Below are 16,559 nucleotides of genomic sequence, written 5' to 3' on the forward strand. Positions count from 1 at the left end.
AGGAGTTTCTAAATTTGACGCAGGGACAATTAACCATACAATAGTAAACGGCAAAGTTTATGGAGCTATCCTGCTTTACTCCATACATGATCTCGGACAAGCCAAAGAAGGCTTGGAGGTTTGAGAAGGATTGAGGTAGGGAATATGCGTACAAGTGGTGACGTTGTTGACTCAGAGTTTTTCTAAGTTGGTGGATAAGGCCATGACAGTTGAGGCCAACATTCAGGAGGGGGAGAAACTAGCATTAAAATAGAAGAAGAGGCCTTTGCCTCAGGAATTTTAGACTATTACCAGCCATGGTACATAAGGGAGACCTGGTAATTTCATGAGCCAGCGGCAAGAGATGAGATATCAAGCTCATAAAAGGAATCCACCGCGACCTACCTATCCTAGATCATCAGTATGAAGGAGGTAATCAGGCACCCTAAGGTGGTCATTAGAGGGCTATTGCCCAGGCAAGAATGTACTCGCTTACACAAGGAGATTCAACAAGCCCCGGCTGTTGATTAAGGTGTAGTCCCAAGAAGGGGGGGGGGGGTGAATTGGATATTAAAAAAAAATTAAACCACTTAATATTCTTTCACACACTTCTTATAAGTTCACCAAATGCTTCTAATTGCTTAATTTTGTGTGAGTGTGGCAATCATATCTATGCATGCAATATCCTCAATTTAAATACAATGTGGAAAATAAAGAGTAAAAGGGAGAGAGATGACAAACGTGATTTTACAAGGTTCAGCCGACTTGGCCTACGCCCTCGCCTTGAGCAACCACTCAAGGATTCACTAATAACCCTCCTCCTTAAAGTGGGACGGAACTTCCCTTACAAACCGCTGCTTACAAGAGGTACAACTCCCTCCTTATCCGCTATTCACAAGAGGTACAGTTTCCTCCTCACACCCGGTTCACAACCCGAACCGTGTTTACAATGAAATCTGAAAATAACACTCAAAACAATGCTTCTAAACAAAAGCTTGTGAGTACAATTCAATTTCCTAGTACATTAACATATGATAAAACTTGAAGCTTAAGAATGTATGAAAAACAATACAATCGTTTGATGTATGCTATGTGTCAATACACAAATTCGTATTTAATCAAAATAGGTTTTCAATAAGAAGCCCAATGAACAATATATATGAATATGTGTTTATCAACTTATTGAAGTTCAAATCAATCAACTAACCTAACAAGATTTTCACAAAACATGATCTTCCCGAAATTCAGTTTTTATATGTGAATACACACTCAAGATCAAAACTTCTCTCAAACGATGAACAAGTAAAGAGATGAGAGATTCTTGAAAAAATGATAACTTGACAGATCAAACCTTAATACTGGATCAAAGTTTAGTTGGATGAATGAATGCTCTTTTGATTTCAGTAGATATTTTCCCAAACAAATATGGAAGAAGATTGAAGTGCAGAAAACCAGCTCTAGAGTTCAAATCTTGCAATGAGAAGTATGTATTTCTTGTTGTGTCCCTTAGCTTATGTTCTAAGGTTTAGATATTCATAATATATATTATATTACCCTTAGAATTAATCTCAGCCATTGGATCAATAATATACTTCGCGTGTCTTTTTAATAAAGAGCTAATTTTTAGGCTTTCCGGTGAGTTCAAGCAACCGAATTCGACTTCAGGCTCCTGAAGTGTAAACTTCAGGCGCCTGAGGTTCCAAGGTCAGGTGACCGAAGAGCCTCGGTCAGGTTCTGTCTTCTCCATTTAATTCTTTAGGCGACTGAACTTAATCTTCAGGCAACCGAAGAAATTCTTCAGGCTACTGAGGTTTGAGTTCAGGCGACCGAATTCACAATTTTCTCAAATTTTCATTTCTAACTAAAAAATCTGCTCGGCTTCTTTTCTTGGGTCTTTTATAAAATATATTTTTCATGATTTTGAAATCATTTCAAGGTCCATGAGAGTTTTCTAATGATGTGCATGAAATGCATGAGTCTTAATACCCATTCCCAAGAGTTTCAAAATAAATCATATGCCAATGTAAATACATAAGCTCTAAATACCCATTTCCAAGAGTTTCTTGAACTTTGCCGCTTGCATCTTGATTCTTATACTCTTTCTCATACTCTTTAAGTTGCAAGATGCTTTCCATGATTTGTAGGCTTTACTTGAATGCATCCATAACTTGTTATCTTTCCGTGCATGGTTAATATAGGTCCTGTACACAAACTCAATGCACAGATCAAATACCAAGTGATTTGTCATTATCAAAATAAGATTGGACTCGTAGAGTCAACAATCTCCCCCTTTTTGATGATAACAAATGCACGAACAAAAATATATAATGGGTTACGCCCAACTAAAGGCTCTCCCTCAATTAATGCATCAAATATTCAACGAATGACAATATGCTCATGTTCATACACAAGGTGTTTAGCCTGAATCCAAATAAAATATGAAATATGCTTCCATGTTATTATTTTTGCCTTTTTCCAGATTTTCTCCCCCTTTTGACATCAACAAAAAGGTGTAAACAAATAAAACATGAGTAGACACAACCTTATGTTCTTCTGCCCTTAGAGATCTTTAGGTTTTGAATTTGTCAAAATGTTGATACCAAATATTAATAATATGCACTTCCAAGTGAGTTAGTCGTAAGAAATGTTGCTCCCCCTGAATTATATCATTTAACACGATTCTAAGCAACCTCTCGACTATGCATGAGACCTAATTCATGCCTAATTTGTATAAATTTATCCTTTGAAAGTGGTTTCATGAATATATCGGCCCATTGTTCATCTGTGCATACAAATTCAATTCTTACATCCCCTTTTTGTACATGGTCACGAAGAAAGTGATGTATTTCTATGTGCTTAGTTCGTGAATGTAATATGGGATTTTTTGAGATATTTATTGCACTCATATTATTGCATCTTATGGGAATTGTTTCATAGCTTAATCCAAAATCCTTCAGTTGTTGCTTCATGTAAAGCGTTTGAGCACAACAACTACTTGCCGCTATGTATTCAGCTTCAGCTGTGGAAAGAGCGACTACATTTTATTTCTTGGAAAACCAAGAGACCGAGGAGTGTCCTAAGAAGTGACAAATAGCACTAGTGTTCTTCCTATCCACTTTACTACCTGCATAATCAGCATCTGAATAACTAAGAATCTCAAATGATGTGTGTTTAGGATACCATAACCCAATGTCCACGGTTCCTATCAAATATCTAAGTATACGTTTAACAGCTAGCAAGTGAGGCTCTTTTGGAGCAGACTGAAATCTTGTGCACAAACATACACTAAACATTATAGCTGGTATACTGGCAGTCAGGTATAACAAGCTATCTATCATTCCACGATATAGTTTGACATCTACTAGTATACCTTGTTCATCTTTATCTAATTTCAATAAAGTACTCATAGGTGTACCTAGTATTTTTCCGTCTTCCATGTTAAACTTTTCAAGTAGGTCTCTAATATACTTTGATTGATTTATGAATATTCTACGATTTTCTTGTTTAATTTGAAGTCTTAGGAAGAAATTTAGTTCACCCATCATGCTTATCTCAAATTCATTTTGCATTGTATGGGCAAATTCATTACACAATTCTTTATCGGTAGTGCCAAAAATGAAGTCATCTACATATACTTGCACTAGGAGAATATCATCTTTCTTAACCTTTATGAACAGGGTTGTATCTATCTTTCCTCTTATAAATCCATTTTCTAACAGAAAACTGCTTAGCCTTTTATACCAAGCTCTAGGGGCTTGCTATAAACCGTACATGGCCTTTGTTAGTTTATAAACATGATATGAGTTCTTATGGTTTTCAAATCCAGGGGGTTGTTCTACATACACTTCCTCATTTATGTAGCCATTTAAAAATGCGTTTTTCACGTCCATTTGATATAGCTTGAAATCCTTAAAAGCTGCGTATGCTAATAACATTCGTATGGCTTCTATCCTAACTACAGGGGCAAATGTTTCTTCAAAATCTATACCTTCTTCTTGGTTATATCCCTGAGCTACTAATCTAGCCTTATTTCTCACAACTATTCTATTTTCATCTTTCTTATTCTTATATATCCATTTACTCTATTTCTTTCAAATTGATTTAATTCCTCTTACATGGACAGCACCCAAGATTCATCCTCTATAGCTTCACTCACATTCTTAGGTTCTTCTTGTGATAAAAATGCACAATGACTCGTCATGTTCCTAAGAGAGGAGCGAGTGGATAGTCCACGTAATGGTTCACCTATTATTTGATCTATGGGATGATTCTTTATGTATTTCCATTCTCTGGGTGGTGCATTTACCTCAGCTGTAGTTTCTTCAATTTCAATGGATGGTTCTCTAAGTTCAATTTTCTTTTCTGAATCATTCTCAATTGATAGTTCTTTTAGTTCCTTGTTTAATTCAGGTTCATCTTCATCAATTCTTTTGGAGAAGGGATTTGTCTCATCGAACACTACATGAATAGATTCTATGACTGTTAATGTTTGTTTATTATATACTCTATAGGCTTTACTATCTAAGGCACACCCTAGGAAGATACCTTCATCAGATTTTACATCGAATTTTCCTGAATGTTCATTGTCTCTAAGCACAAAACACTTACAGCCAAAAATATGAAAATATGATATGGTTGGTCTATGGTCATTCCATAACTCGTAAGGAGTCTTATTAAGTGATGGTCTAATTAGAACTCTATTTAGTACATAGCAGGCTGTATTCACAGCCTCGACCCAGAAGTATTTGTGTAATCGATGTTCGTTAAGCATAGTTCTAGCCATTTCTTGTATAGATCTATTCTTTCTTTCAACTACACCATTTTGTTGTGTGTTATAGGAGCTGAAAAGTTATGACCAATTCCTAATGAGTTGCAGTAGTCTTCTATGCCTTGATTTTTAAACTCTTTACCCCTGTCACTTCAAATTTTGGTGATTCTGTATCTCTTTTCATTTTGTACTCTCTTGCCCAAATTAATAAAATTTTCACATGCTTCATCTTTATGACCTAAAAATAGTACCCATGTGTATCTTGAGAAGTCATCAACTATGACAAAAGCGTATGATTTTCCTCCTAAACTCTGAATTTGGTTTGGTCCAAATAAGTCTAAGTGCAACATTTGAAGTGACCTAGTAATAGAGATCTCTTTCTTCTTCTTAAAGCTTGTTTTAGCTTGTTTTCCTAGTTGGCATGCATCACAGATTTTATCTTTCACAAATTTTGTCTTGGGCAATCCCTTAACTAATTCTTTCTTAACTAATTTTGAAATTAAATCCATGTTTGCATGTCCTAGTCTCCTATGCCAAATCCAACTGATTTAATTCATAGCAGATAAGCATGCTACACTTTGTGAAGTTAGGTTATCAAAACTTGTGGTTGACTCACTCGAAAAATGAGCAACTCGAAAGCTATCCCAAGTATAGGAGTTATGTCGTGTAATATTAAGCCCAAGGGTTAGATCGTCTCCTCAGGGAATGCGTTTTAATCTCGGATTTAACGTTCTCCCAATCAAAATTAAATTGGTACTAAACTCAGTTCAGATTCGGGTTTTCAAGATTGGTTGATTTCATTCTTAACAAATTAAATGACATGCGATTTAAAGTCCTAAAACTAGCACGCACAAAATTAAATAACAATAAAGGAAACCCTAGGCTACTCAAGGAAATACCTAAACACGCATTATTAAATATGGCAACTACAAATAAGGAATTAAAACACGTAGGAATGGAAACTCAATCAGGTCCAAATACAGACTAAAAACTGAACTTTTTACACGAATCAAGAACGCGAACTAAAATTAAACTATCAATCAACCTAAACGATAACGGGACACAATAAAAACACGAACTTTGTATGTTATTATTTTTTTTTATTTTTTTAATTTTATACCAGAACTGAATCAAACTTCACTAAATTAATTAAATAAACTAAAGCATTAATTAAATCTATCACTAAATAAATGACCAAGTTGCAGCAATTTAAAATTACATCTTTCCATATACTTCAATAAAAAAAAACAATAGTCACTTGAATAATAAGCAATTAAATCTAGATTACTTAAGCTTCAAAAAGAAGAACAAAAACATAATATCCAAATAAAATAAAGTAAAAGAAAAGAATAGACAAGGAGAGAGAGAGAGAGAGAGAGAGAGTAAAACAGAGCCTATGCTGGTTGGTTGTCCTCGGTTGAAGCTGGAACAGAGGGCTGTAGTCTCGGGTGGCTGTGATGAAGGCTGGAGCAGAGAGGCTTGCTACTGCTGTGTTGCTCGTCGAGACAGTGCTGTGGCCGGAGGAGAGGATGCTACAGAAGATGGTGGTCTGGCCGTGTGCTGGTGTTGGATGCTCACGGGTTGCTGTGGCTTCGGTGGAGTAACTGTTGGTGAAACCGTGGCTGCTGCTGCTGTGTGTTCTCGGGTTGGAGAAACGGTTGCAGCAGAGAGTTGCTGCCGGTGTCGTGCAGGGGTTGCTGTGGTGGTGCTGGTGTTGTTGCAGCTGCCGGAGCAGGAAGATGGCAGGGAGCAGAGGGATTTAAGGAAGAAGAGTAGGGAAAGATTGGGGAAGAGAATAGGGAAGAATAATAAGAGAAAACAAAGACAGAACCAAGGGAAAAACAAGAAGAGAAAGGGGAAGAAGAGAAGGGAAAAGTAGGGAAGAGAAGCGCAAAGCAGAAATTGAAATAAAATAAAACAAAGAAGAAGAAGAAGAAGAAGAAGAAGAAGAAGAAGAAGAAGAAGAAGAACAGAGGAGCCGTGAGAAGAGGCTGCACTGGGGGAGTTTAAAAAGAAAAGAAAAGAAGCCCTACCCAGATTAGCCAACCCGACCGACCATACATGGCCGGGTCACATCAAATATCCATTCAAGTATATATTTTTTTATTTTTTTCATTTTATTTGTTCTCTGTTCGTCGCAAATTTGACTCTTCTGGAGCCTGTATCTCACAAAACTCAAAACACAAAAGTTGTAGATGATCATTTTCTCTTTCTCCAAAAATTTGAATCGTCTCGATCGGAGCTCAGAGGGAAAAGTTATGCACGAAATACGAACAAGTGTCGGTTTTGGTTCCTGGGAGTTTTCCTGCGACAAAAAATTACCAAAACGTCATAAATGGTGCAATAAAGTTCAAGAATGATGATTTTGGCACTTTATTAAAATATTGGACAATTTTGATCATTTAATTAAAAATATAAACTGTAAAACCCGGGTTAAACGTCCAAATACGCAGTTTCGGCGCGTAATCAGTGGTGTATATGTTTTCATGTCGTTTAACAATAAACAATATCTTATTATTAGTTTTGTGTTCAACTATGCACTTGTCATGTTCAAATGATACTTTGTACCCTTTATCACATAGTTGATATATGCTCAATAAATTGTGCTATAGACCTTCAACTAATAAAACATCATCAATAATGAGTGTGGAATCATTACCGACTTTACCGACACCTGTAATCCTTCCCTTAGCATTATCTCCAAAGGTAAGAAACCCTTCATCCTTGAGTGTGAAAGATGTGAATTTTGATTTGTCTCTGGTCATATGACGTGAGCATTCGCTGTCCATATACCATCTATCTTTTGAAGAAGTGGTTCTTAAGCAAATCTGCAAGATACAATTAAACAACTAGCTTTGGTACCCAGATTGTCTTAGGTCCAGGAGGGTTAGTGCTAGGTTCACACTTAATCTTCCATACTTTCCTAATTTTTACATTTTTGTTTTTGAATGGGCAGTCAAATTGTATGTGACCCAACCTTCTACATTTAAAGCATGTAGTATATCTATAATGATTCTTAGTTGGAACAAATGACTTTGATTCTTTTGTGAAATACCCCATGTAAAGTTGTCTTTTTCTTATATTTTCTTTACCATTAAAATCGAGCCCTTCTTTTTCTAGAGAATTTCTTTGAGATCCTAAGAGCTTTTCAAAATTGGTTTGTCCTTTGGTAAATTTACAAATAGTTTCAAATTTGTCTCTCAAGTCCTTTCTAATTCCCCAATTTTCAGCTCTTTATCCTTCATGGAAGATGCATGAGATTTTATTTTGGTGTTCAACGAGATTTGAAAGTTCTTTGACTTAGCTTCTTAACTCAGAAATTTTCTTTGTTTTCTTCTCAAGTATTTTAATAGTGTATAGGTATTCTTGTTTCAGTTCATCATATAACATTATATTATTTTCAATTTTCAGATTCACTAGAGTAGTATGAAGATGATGAACGAGATGATAGTACCTCAAAGTCATCATGTGCCATTAGACACAGATTGGCAACCTCATCGTCGCTGGATTGATATTCTGAGCTGCTAGTGCTGTGTGTATCCCAGCCGACTTTTAGCGCCTTCTTCTTTTTTCTTGAAACTTTCATGAGTTTGGGGCACTCGGGCTTGATGTGTCTAACTTCTCGGCAATTGTAACATGTTGGTGGATCCTCCTTCTTTTTTCTTCATGCTTTGCTATCCTCTTTCTGATTTAGAGTTCCGAAATTTTCTGTTGAACTTTTTATTCTTCTTTAAGAACTTTCCGAACTTCTTTGTTAACAAGGCCATGTCATCATCTGTTTCAAAGTCACTTCCTTCACTTGAGTAGCTTGATGATGCCTTAAGTGCAGTGACCTTCTTAACTTTGCTTTGTTCATTTTTCCTCTCGTTTATCGCTAGCTTATAGGTGATGAGTGATCCAATGAGTTCATCCACCGATATTTCCTTGAGATTTCTCCCTTTTGCTATTGCAGTAGCTTTTGCTTCCCACACTGGAGGTAATCCCCTGAGTATTTTCCTGATCAACTCATAAGAGGGGTAAGTTTTTCCAAGAGCATTTAAATAGTTAATGATGTGTGTGAATCTAGTGTACATGGATTGTATGGATTCATCAATCGTCATTTTAAATGCTTTATATTCACTAGTAAGCATGTCTATTCTGCTATCCTTTACTTCCTTAGTGCCTTCATATGTAACTTCTAATTTTTTTCAAATTTCTTTAGCTAAGTTACATGTCATTACCCTATTAAATTCATTGACATCTAGTGCATAGAAGAGTATATTCATGGCAATGGCATTAATTTGAACTGACTTCCAATCCTTTTCAGTATATTCATCTTCAGTTTTAGGTACATTAATCTTGTCAATTACTTTCATGGGAATATGATTTCCCTTAATCACAATTTTTCAAATCTTTCAATCTACGTTCAATAGATATATGCTCATCCTACGTTTCCAATAGGTGTAATTTACACCACAGAAAATGGGTGGTCTAATGGATGAGTGTCCTTCACCAAATGGAGTTACACTAATGTGTGTCATGCGATCATTTTACAAATTAACTATCAAGTCTAAGTAAACCCTCTCTGATACCAAATGTTGATTAAGGTGTAGTCCCAAGAGGGGAGGTGAATTGGATATTAAAAAAAAATTAAACCACTTAATATTCTTTCACACACTTCTTATAAGTTCACAAAATGCTTCTAGTTGCTCAATTTTGTGTGAGTGTGGCAATCCTATCTATGCATGTAATATCCTCAATTTAAATACAATGCGGAAAATAAAGAGTAAAAGAGAGAGATGACAAACGTGATTTTACGAGGTTCAGCTGACTTGGCCTACGTCCTCGCCTTGAGCAACCACTCAAGGATTCACCAATAACCCTGCTCCTTAAAGTGGGACGGAGCTTCCCTTACAAACCGCTGCTTACAAGAGGTATAGCTCCCTCCTTATCCGCTACTCACAAGAGGTATAGTTTCCTTCTCACACCCGGTTCACAACCCGAACCGTGTTTACAATGAAATCTGAAAATAACACTCAAAACAATACTTCTAAACAAAATCTTGTGAGTACAATTCAATTTCCTAGTACATTAACATATGATAAAACTTGAAGCTCAAGAATGTATGAAAAACAGTACAATCGTTTGATGTATGCTATGTGTCAATACACAAATTCGTATTTAATCAAAATAGGTTTTTCAATAAGAAGCCCAATGAACAATATATATGAATATGTGTTTATCTACTTCTTGAAGTTCAAATCAATCAACCAAGCTAACAAAATTTTCTCAAAACCTGATCTTCTCGAAATTCAATTTTTATATGTGAATACACACTCAAGATCAAAACTTCTCTCAAACGATGAACAAGTAAAGAGATGAGAGATTCTTGAAAAAATGATAACTTGACAGATCAAACCTTAATACTGGATCAAAGTTTAGTTGGATGAATGAATGCTCTTTTGATTTCAGTAGAGATTTTCCCAAACAAATATGGAAAAAGATTGAAGTGTAAAAAACCGGCTCTAGGGTTCAAATCTTGCAATGAGAAGTATGTATTTCTTGTTGTGTCCCTTAGCTTATGTTCTAAGGTTTAGATATTTATAATATATATTATATTACCCTTAGAATTAATCTCAGTCATTGAATCAATAATATACTTCGCGTGTCTTTTTAATAAAGAGCTGATTTTTAGGCTTTCTCGCGAGTTCAGGCAACCGAACTCGACTTCAGGCTCCTGAAGTGTGAACTTCAGGTGCCTGAGGTTCCAAGGTCAGGTGACTGAAGAGCCTCAGCCAGGTTTTGTCTTCTCCATTTAATTCTTCAGGTGATTGAACTTAATCTTCAGGCAATGGAAGAAATTCTTCAGGCTACTGAGGTTTGAGTTCAGGCGACCAAACTCACAATTTTCTCAAATTTTCATTTCTAACTAAAAAATCTACTTAGCTTCTTTTCTTGGGTCTTTCATAAAATATATTTTTCATGATTTTGAAATCATTTCAAGGTCCATGAGAGTTTCCTAATGATGTGCATGAAATGCATGAGTCTTAAGCTATTCTATGTTATAATGAACTTCAAAATAAATCATATGCCAATGTAAATACATAAGCTCTAAATACCCATTCCCAAGAGTTTCTTGAACTTTGCCGTTTGCATCTTGATTCTCATACTCTTTCACATACTCTTTAAGTTCAAAGATGCTTTCCATGATTTGTAGGCTTTACTTGAATGCATCCATAACTTGTTATCTTTCCATGCATGGTTAATATAAGTTTTGTATACAAACTTAATGCACAGATCAGATATCAAGTGATTTGTCATTATAAAAACAGTATTGGACTCGTAAAGTCAACACCAGCGATGTGGTAATAGGTACTATTTCCATTATGTCGAATAGTGTTATTTTGTTATTTGATTCAAGTGCGACACACTCATTCGTGTCTTGGGGATTGGTTAAATTTTATGAGGTAGAGACACAATTGTTAGATGCCGAGTTAGGTGTGGTCACACCGACAGGGTCAGTTGTGGTGTGTAGTAAGGTGATTAGAGACTACCTAGTGGAGATTTAGGGGAGAATGCTGTCTGCTAGCTTAATTAGTTTTGACATGCATGGGTTCAATGTCATTTTGGGGATGGACTGGCTAGCATCCAACTATGTGAGTATCGATTATCACAATAAGGAGGTAGTGTTCATACCTCCAATGGACCAGAATTTTAAATTTGGCGGGTCGTGTGTACGCTTTACACCACAGATCCTTGCAGCAATTTAGGTAATGAGGTTACTTTAAAAGGGTAGCCAAGGGTACCTTGCATATGTGAAAGAAACACCAAAGGAGGGACTTAAGAGGGATGATATCCCAGTGATAAGAGAGTTCATAGATGTTTTTCTTGAAAACTTACAGGGATTGCCTCCTGATCGCGAAGTGGAGATTGCCATTGAGTTAAATCTAGGGACAACCCCAATTTTTAAGGCCCCATACAGAATGACTTTAGCTGAATTAAAGGATCTAAAGGAGCAGCTGCAGAAACTACTTAATAAGGGGTTCATTAGACCGAGTGTATCACCCTGGAGAGCATTGGTGTTGCTTGTAAAGAAGAAAGATGATTCGATAAGGATGTGCATTGACTACTGGGAAATTAATAAGATAACAGTGAAGAACAAGTACCCATTACCTTGTATTGACGATCTGTTTGACCTGCTAAAGGGAACATAGGTTTTCTCTAAGATTGATCTATGATCCAGGTATAATCAGGTGAAGGTTAAATCAGAGGATGTACCAAAGACGGCTTTCCGGACCATGTATGGCCATTATGAGTTTTTGGTTATGCCATTCGATTTGACAAATGCTCCCGTAGTGTTTATGAATATGATGAATAGGGTCTTCCACCAGTATTTGGACTAGTTCATGGTAGTGTTTATTGACGATATACTGGTGTATTCAAAGAGTCCAGAGGAACACGAGACACATATGAGAATAGTTCTTTAGGTTCTGAGAAAAGGAAAGTATTATGATAAATTTTAGAAATTTGAGTTCTGACTAGAACATGTTGCATTTTTGGGACATGTAGTGTCCAAGGAAGGAATTTTAGTGGACCTGAGCAAGGTGGAGGCGATCGTTGACTGCACAAGATCGAAGAACGTGCATGAGGTTAGAAGTTTCTTGGGTCTAGTAGGATACTATCTCCGGTTTGTGGAGGGATTTTCAAGGTTATCAGGTCCTCTGGCACAACTTACATGGAATAATAAAAAGTTTAAGTGGACTAGTGAATGCGAACAAAGTTTTTAGGAATTGAAGCAACGACTAGTCAATGCTCCAGTGTTGACCATTCCGTCAGAAGAGGATGGACTTGTGATCTACAGTGATGCATCTCAGAAAGGACTCGGGTGTGTCTTAATGCAGCAAGGAAAGGTAATTACGTACGCTTATCATCAACTCAAGGAGTACAAGAAGAATTATCCAATGCACAACTTGGAGCTGATGACTGCATTAAAATCTGGAGGCACTACCTATGGTGAAAAGTGCGAGATTTTTACTGATCATAAGTGCCTTAAATACTTTTTCATCGAAAAGGAGTTGAACATGAGACAGAGTAGATGACTTGAATTGATTAAGGACTATGACTGTACCATTAGTTACCACCCAAGAAAAGCTAATATGGTAACAAATGCGTTGAGTTGAAAGTCGGTGGGTACGTTAGTTTTAGTAGTTGTTATACAACATCAGATCAGGATGGACCTAAAGAGGTTGGGTGTAGAGTTGGTGGATAGGGATCCGCAGGCCTTCATTATTAGTTTGATTATTTCAGCCAACCTTGCAAGAGTAAATTAAAGCCGCTCAGACAAGAGATGCAAAGTTAATGGAAATTGTGGAGAAAGTACAAAGCAAGCAACAATCAGACTTCAATGTTTTTGAGGATAGAGTTCTTAGATTTCACACCAGATTGTGTGTAACTATGATATTCCTCCGCCATAACTGAGGGTAGTTAATAAACTTGGGATGGAGCTGCTATGTGGGTGGCTACCGACTCTTCTGTAGAGATGGATTGTGAGTTAAGGATGTGATTGGTAATAGTTAGCAAACTTTGAGGACGAAATTTCTATAAGGAGAGAATGTGATGACCCCAAAAATAATGTGTGTAAGTGTGATTCTTTAAAAAAATTAAAATTAAAATTATTATTATTATTATTAATTAATTAGTTTATTAAGTATTGTTAAATTGAATTAATTAAAATAATAATGTTATATCTATATATATATATATAAACATATAACGATAAAGTAATATATATATATATGTATATATAAATGAATATAATAATAATATTATATTCATTAGATTTATATTAATATAATAAAGCATTAGGGATGCTTCTTAAGGAAGCATCCAAATGGAATTGAACTTTTAGAATTCCAGAGAGTTGGAATTCGCTCCCCCTCGCGCAAGACTCCCATGGCTAAAACCTTCACTCTCTCTCTCTCTCTCTCTCTCTCTCTCTCTCTCCTCGATTTCATTGGCTAAACAGGTGCTGATTGAAAAATGAAAGATACCACTCGGTTCCATTCTTTGCCACCGACATTCCTACAAGAGTTGATTTGTTGTAGGAGCGGCATAAACACCACTTCTGGGGTAAGGTAACACCTCTCTCTCTCTCTCTCTCTCCTCAATTTCTCCTTAAATCTTTAGTCAAACTGACGATCAGAAACCACCACGATGTTCTAGGAGCATTTCTCTAAAAGTCTAGAGGAGTAAATTTTTTAACTGGGCTTTTCAAGCACCACTCCAAGGTTAGGGTAAGATTTAGGGAATTTAGAAAATTTACTATTTCTGGGAATTTAAATATTTATTTGGAGTTTATAGACTTAGGAAATGTTAAAATAGTTATTGGAAAATTTGTGAGCCTAGGAATATTAAGGAAATTATAATTTTAGGGTTTAACTGATGGAACTAGGAAAATGTGCTTTCAAGATTTGGAGTTCTGAACGCCGCGGGCATGGGTTAGGATTTTTACCAAGTTTTTCAAGATTCAAGTAAGGGGATTAAGTTAATTGAATATTTTGATTAAATATTATCTGTTTAAACTGTTATTAATTTATTTATAAGTTCAAAGATTATTTTGAAAACAAACCGTTCAACAAGGATTTTACAAACCTAGGATACATGGTACAATATTTTGAATAATATGAACGGTGGAAAATTTGACTTATCTCATGAACTAGAAATACAGTGTTTTCTTGGTTGTCTCCTGAAACGTGTTTGAATATTGAAATTGTGTGGCAGGTGAATAAATTTATATGGTTTATCGTGAAACCGAGTTATGGAATGATTATGAAATTATTCATTTCCATTCCTTGATATAAATAGTTCAGTAAATAACTATTATCATTTACATAAATCTACAGACATGCATAAAAAACATTCCTTGGGACTAAACACCATTTACTTCACCCATGGTATGGGTTGTGCAGTATGAAGGTTGGACTAAGCATTGGGTGATCAACCTAAACAAAGTCAAATCAAACGTATACATCTAACTCCGACTACGCAGGCATCCGCAACTTGCTTGCGGGATTCCGATTGCCCTACCACATCCTAAAAGTCTGAGTTTCTTGGGAAGCTACACCCTCTACTGAGGCTAATCGACTGAGACCACCCTACACTTTCATCTAGAACAGTGTGAGCTCACATGGCCAAATACTGAATCTCTCGTAATAGTACTATGCTCATAACAGAACTAGTCCTCAGGGTTCTTAAAGCACGTCATGTAATTTAAGTAATAAAAACTGTATTTCCACTCATTTCATTTAAAATTTGTCATGTTATAAAACTCGGCCCCTAACCATCATATACCTCTCCGCTCACAGCTGCTATATCAAATCCCAGCCCTTGCGGTCGTCCTATAAAACTTGGCTCATAGCCGTTATATCTAATCCCAGCCCTCGCGACCATCATATAAAACCTCTTGTGTTTTCACAAATAGTTCTAGTATTGCACAAACAGTTCTAGTATTTCACAAACAGTTCCACAAATTCGGTTATACAATAACCTTGAAATTAATATCCACTTGCCACACAATTTCAGTATTTTAAACATAGCCCGTAGGCAACCCAGAACACAGTATATTTAGTTTATAGGGTCAACCAAACTTCCCACTGTTCATTTTATTCAAAATAGCATAATATATATCCTAGGTTTGAAAAAAAAAAGTTCATTTTGAATGGTCAGTTTTTGAAGCAACAACTGAAAACATAAATATAATTACCCTAAAAACATTTCAATCGATTCAAACTTGTTAAAAAGCTCACTTAATTTAATCCTCTTACTTGTTTATGAAAAAGGAATCGAAACAGACAGAAAAATCGAAACCCTAACTTTTCGAGCTGGTAGAAACTCAAGATCCTACGAGCCGATAAGAGAGGGAGTGATCTGGGAGTAAAAGAGAACCCATAAGAGCCTTTTAGTGAAGAAATCCCAAAACTTTAGCGGAGCCCAAGAAGAGAGGATTTTCAAATTTCAAGAAAAAATGAGCTTTCTATTTATAGGTGGGCAGCCCAGGAGAAAACCATCGATGGTTTTCCCTGTACCTAGAAAATCGTCTACTGTTTCATGGTTGACTCGCCTAGTTGACCCAAAATTGACAACGGTTTTTCTTTGCCTTCTGAAACCATCAACTTTTTTAGCCCTGTCACACCCAACTCCTTCATTTTCTTTTATTTTTCCTTTATTTTCCCTTATTTCTCCCTTTTATACATATTTTTGTTTATTTTCTAGGTTCGGGTTCCTACAATATTCTGGTCTACTCAAAGATTTTTTAGGAGCACGAAGATCATCCGAGGATGGTGCTATATGTGTTGAGAGAAAAGAAGTTGTACACTAAGTTTAAGAAATGTGAATTTTGGCTGAAGGAAGTTACGTTCCTTGGACATGCGATCACCGGGGATGGTATTTCAGTAGATCCGAGTAAGATAGAAGTGGTGGTGAATTGGACGAGACCGAGGAGTGTTCAGGAGATCCGAAGTTTCTTGGGTTTGATAGGATAGTACCACTTGTTTGTAGAGGGTTTTCCAAATAATTAGGTCCTTTGACACGGCTCACGAAGAAAAATGTGAAGTTCGAGTGGACTGACGAATGTGAGGAAAGCTTTCAAAAGTTGAAGCAACGACTCGTCACCACACTAGTTTTGACCATCCCATCAGGGGATGGAGATTATGTGATCTATAGTGACACGTCTTTGAGAGGACTTGGGCGTGTATTAATGCAACAAGGAAAGATTGTGACATACACTTCTCGGCAACTCAAGAAATATGAAAAGAACTACCCGACGCATGATTTA

Source organism: Malania oleifera, chromosome 11 (assembly GCF_029873635.1).
Source record: "Malania oleifera isolate guangnan ecotype guangnan chromosome 11, ASM2987363v1, whole genome shotgun sequence".
NCBI classification, from domain to species: domain Eukaryota; kingdom Viridiplantae; phylum Streptophyta; class Magnoliopsida; order Santalales; family Ximeniaceae; genus Malania; species Malania oleifera.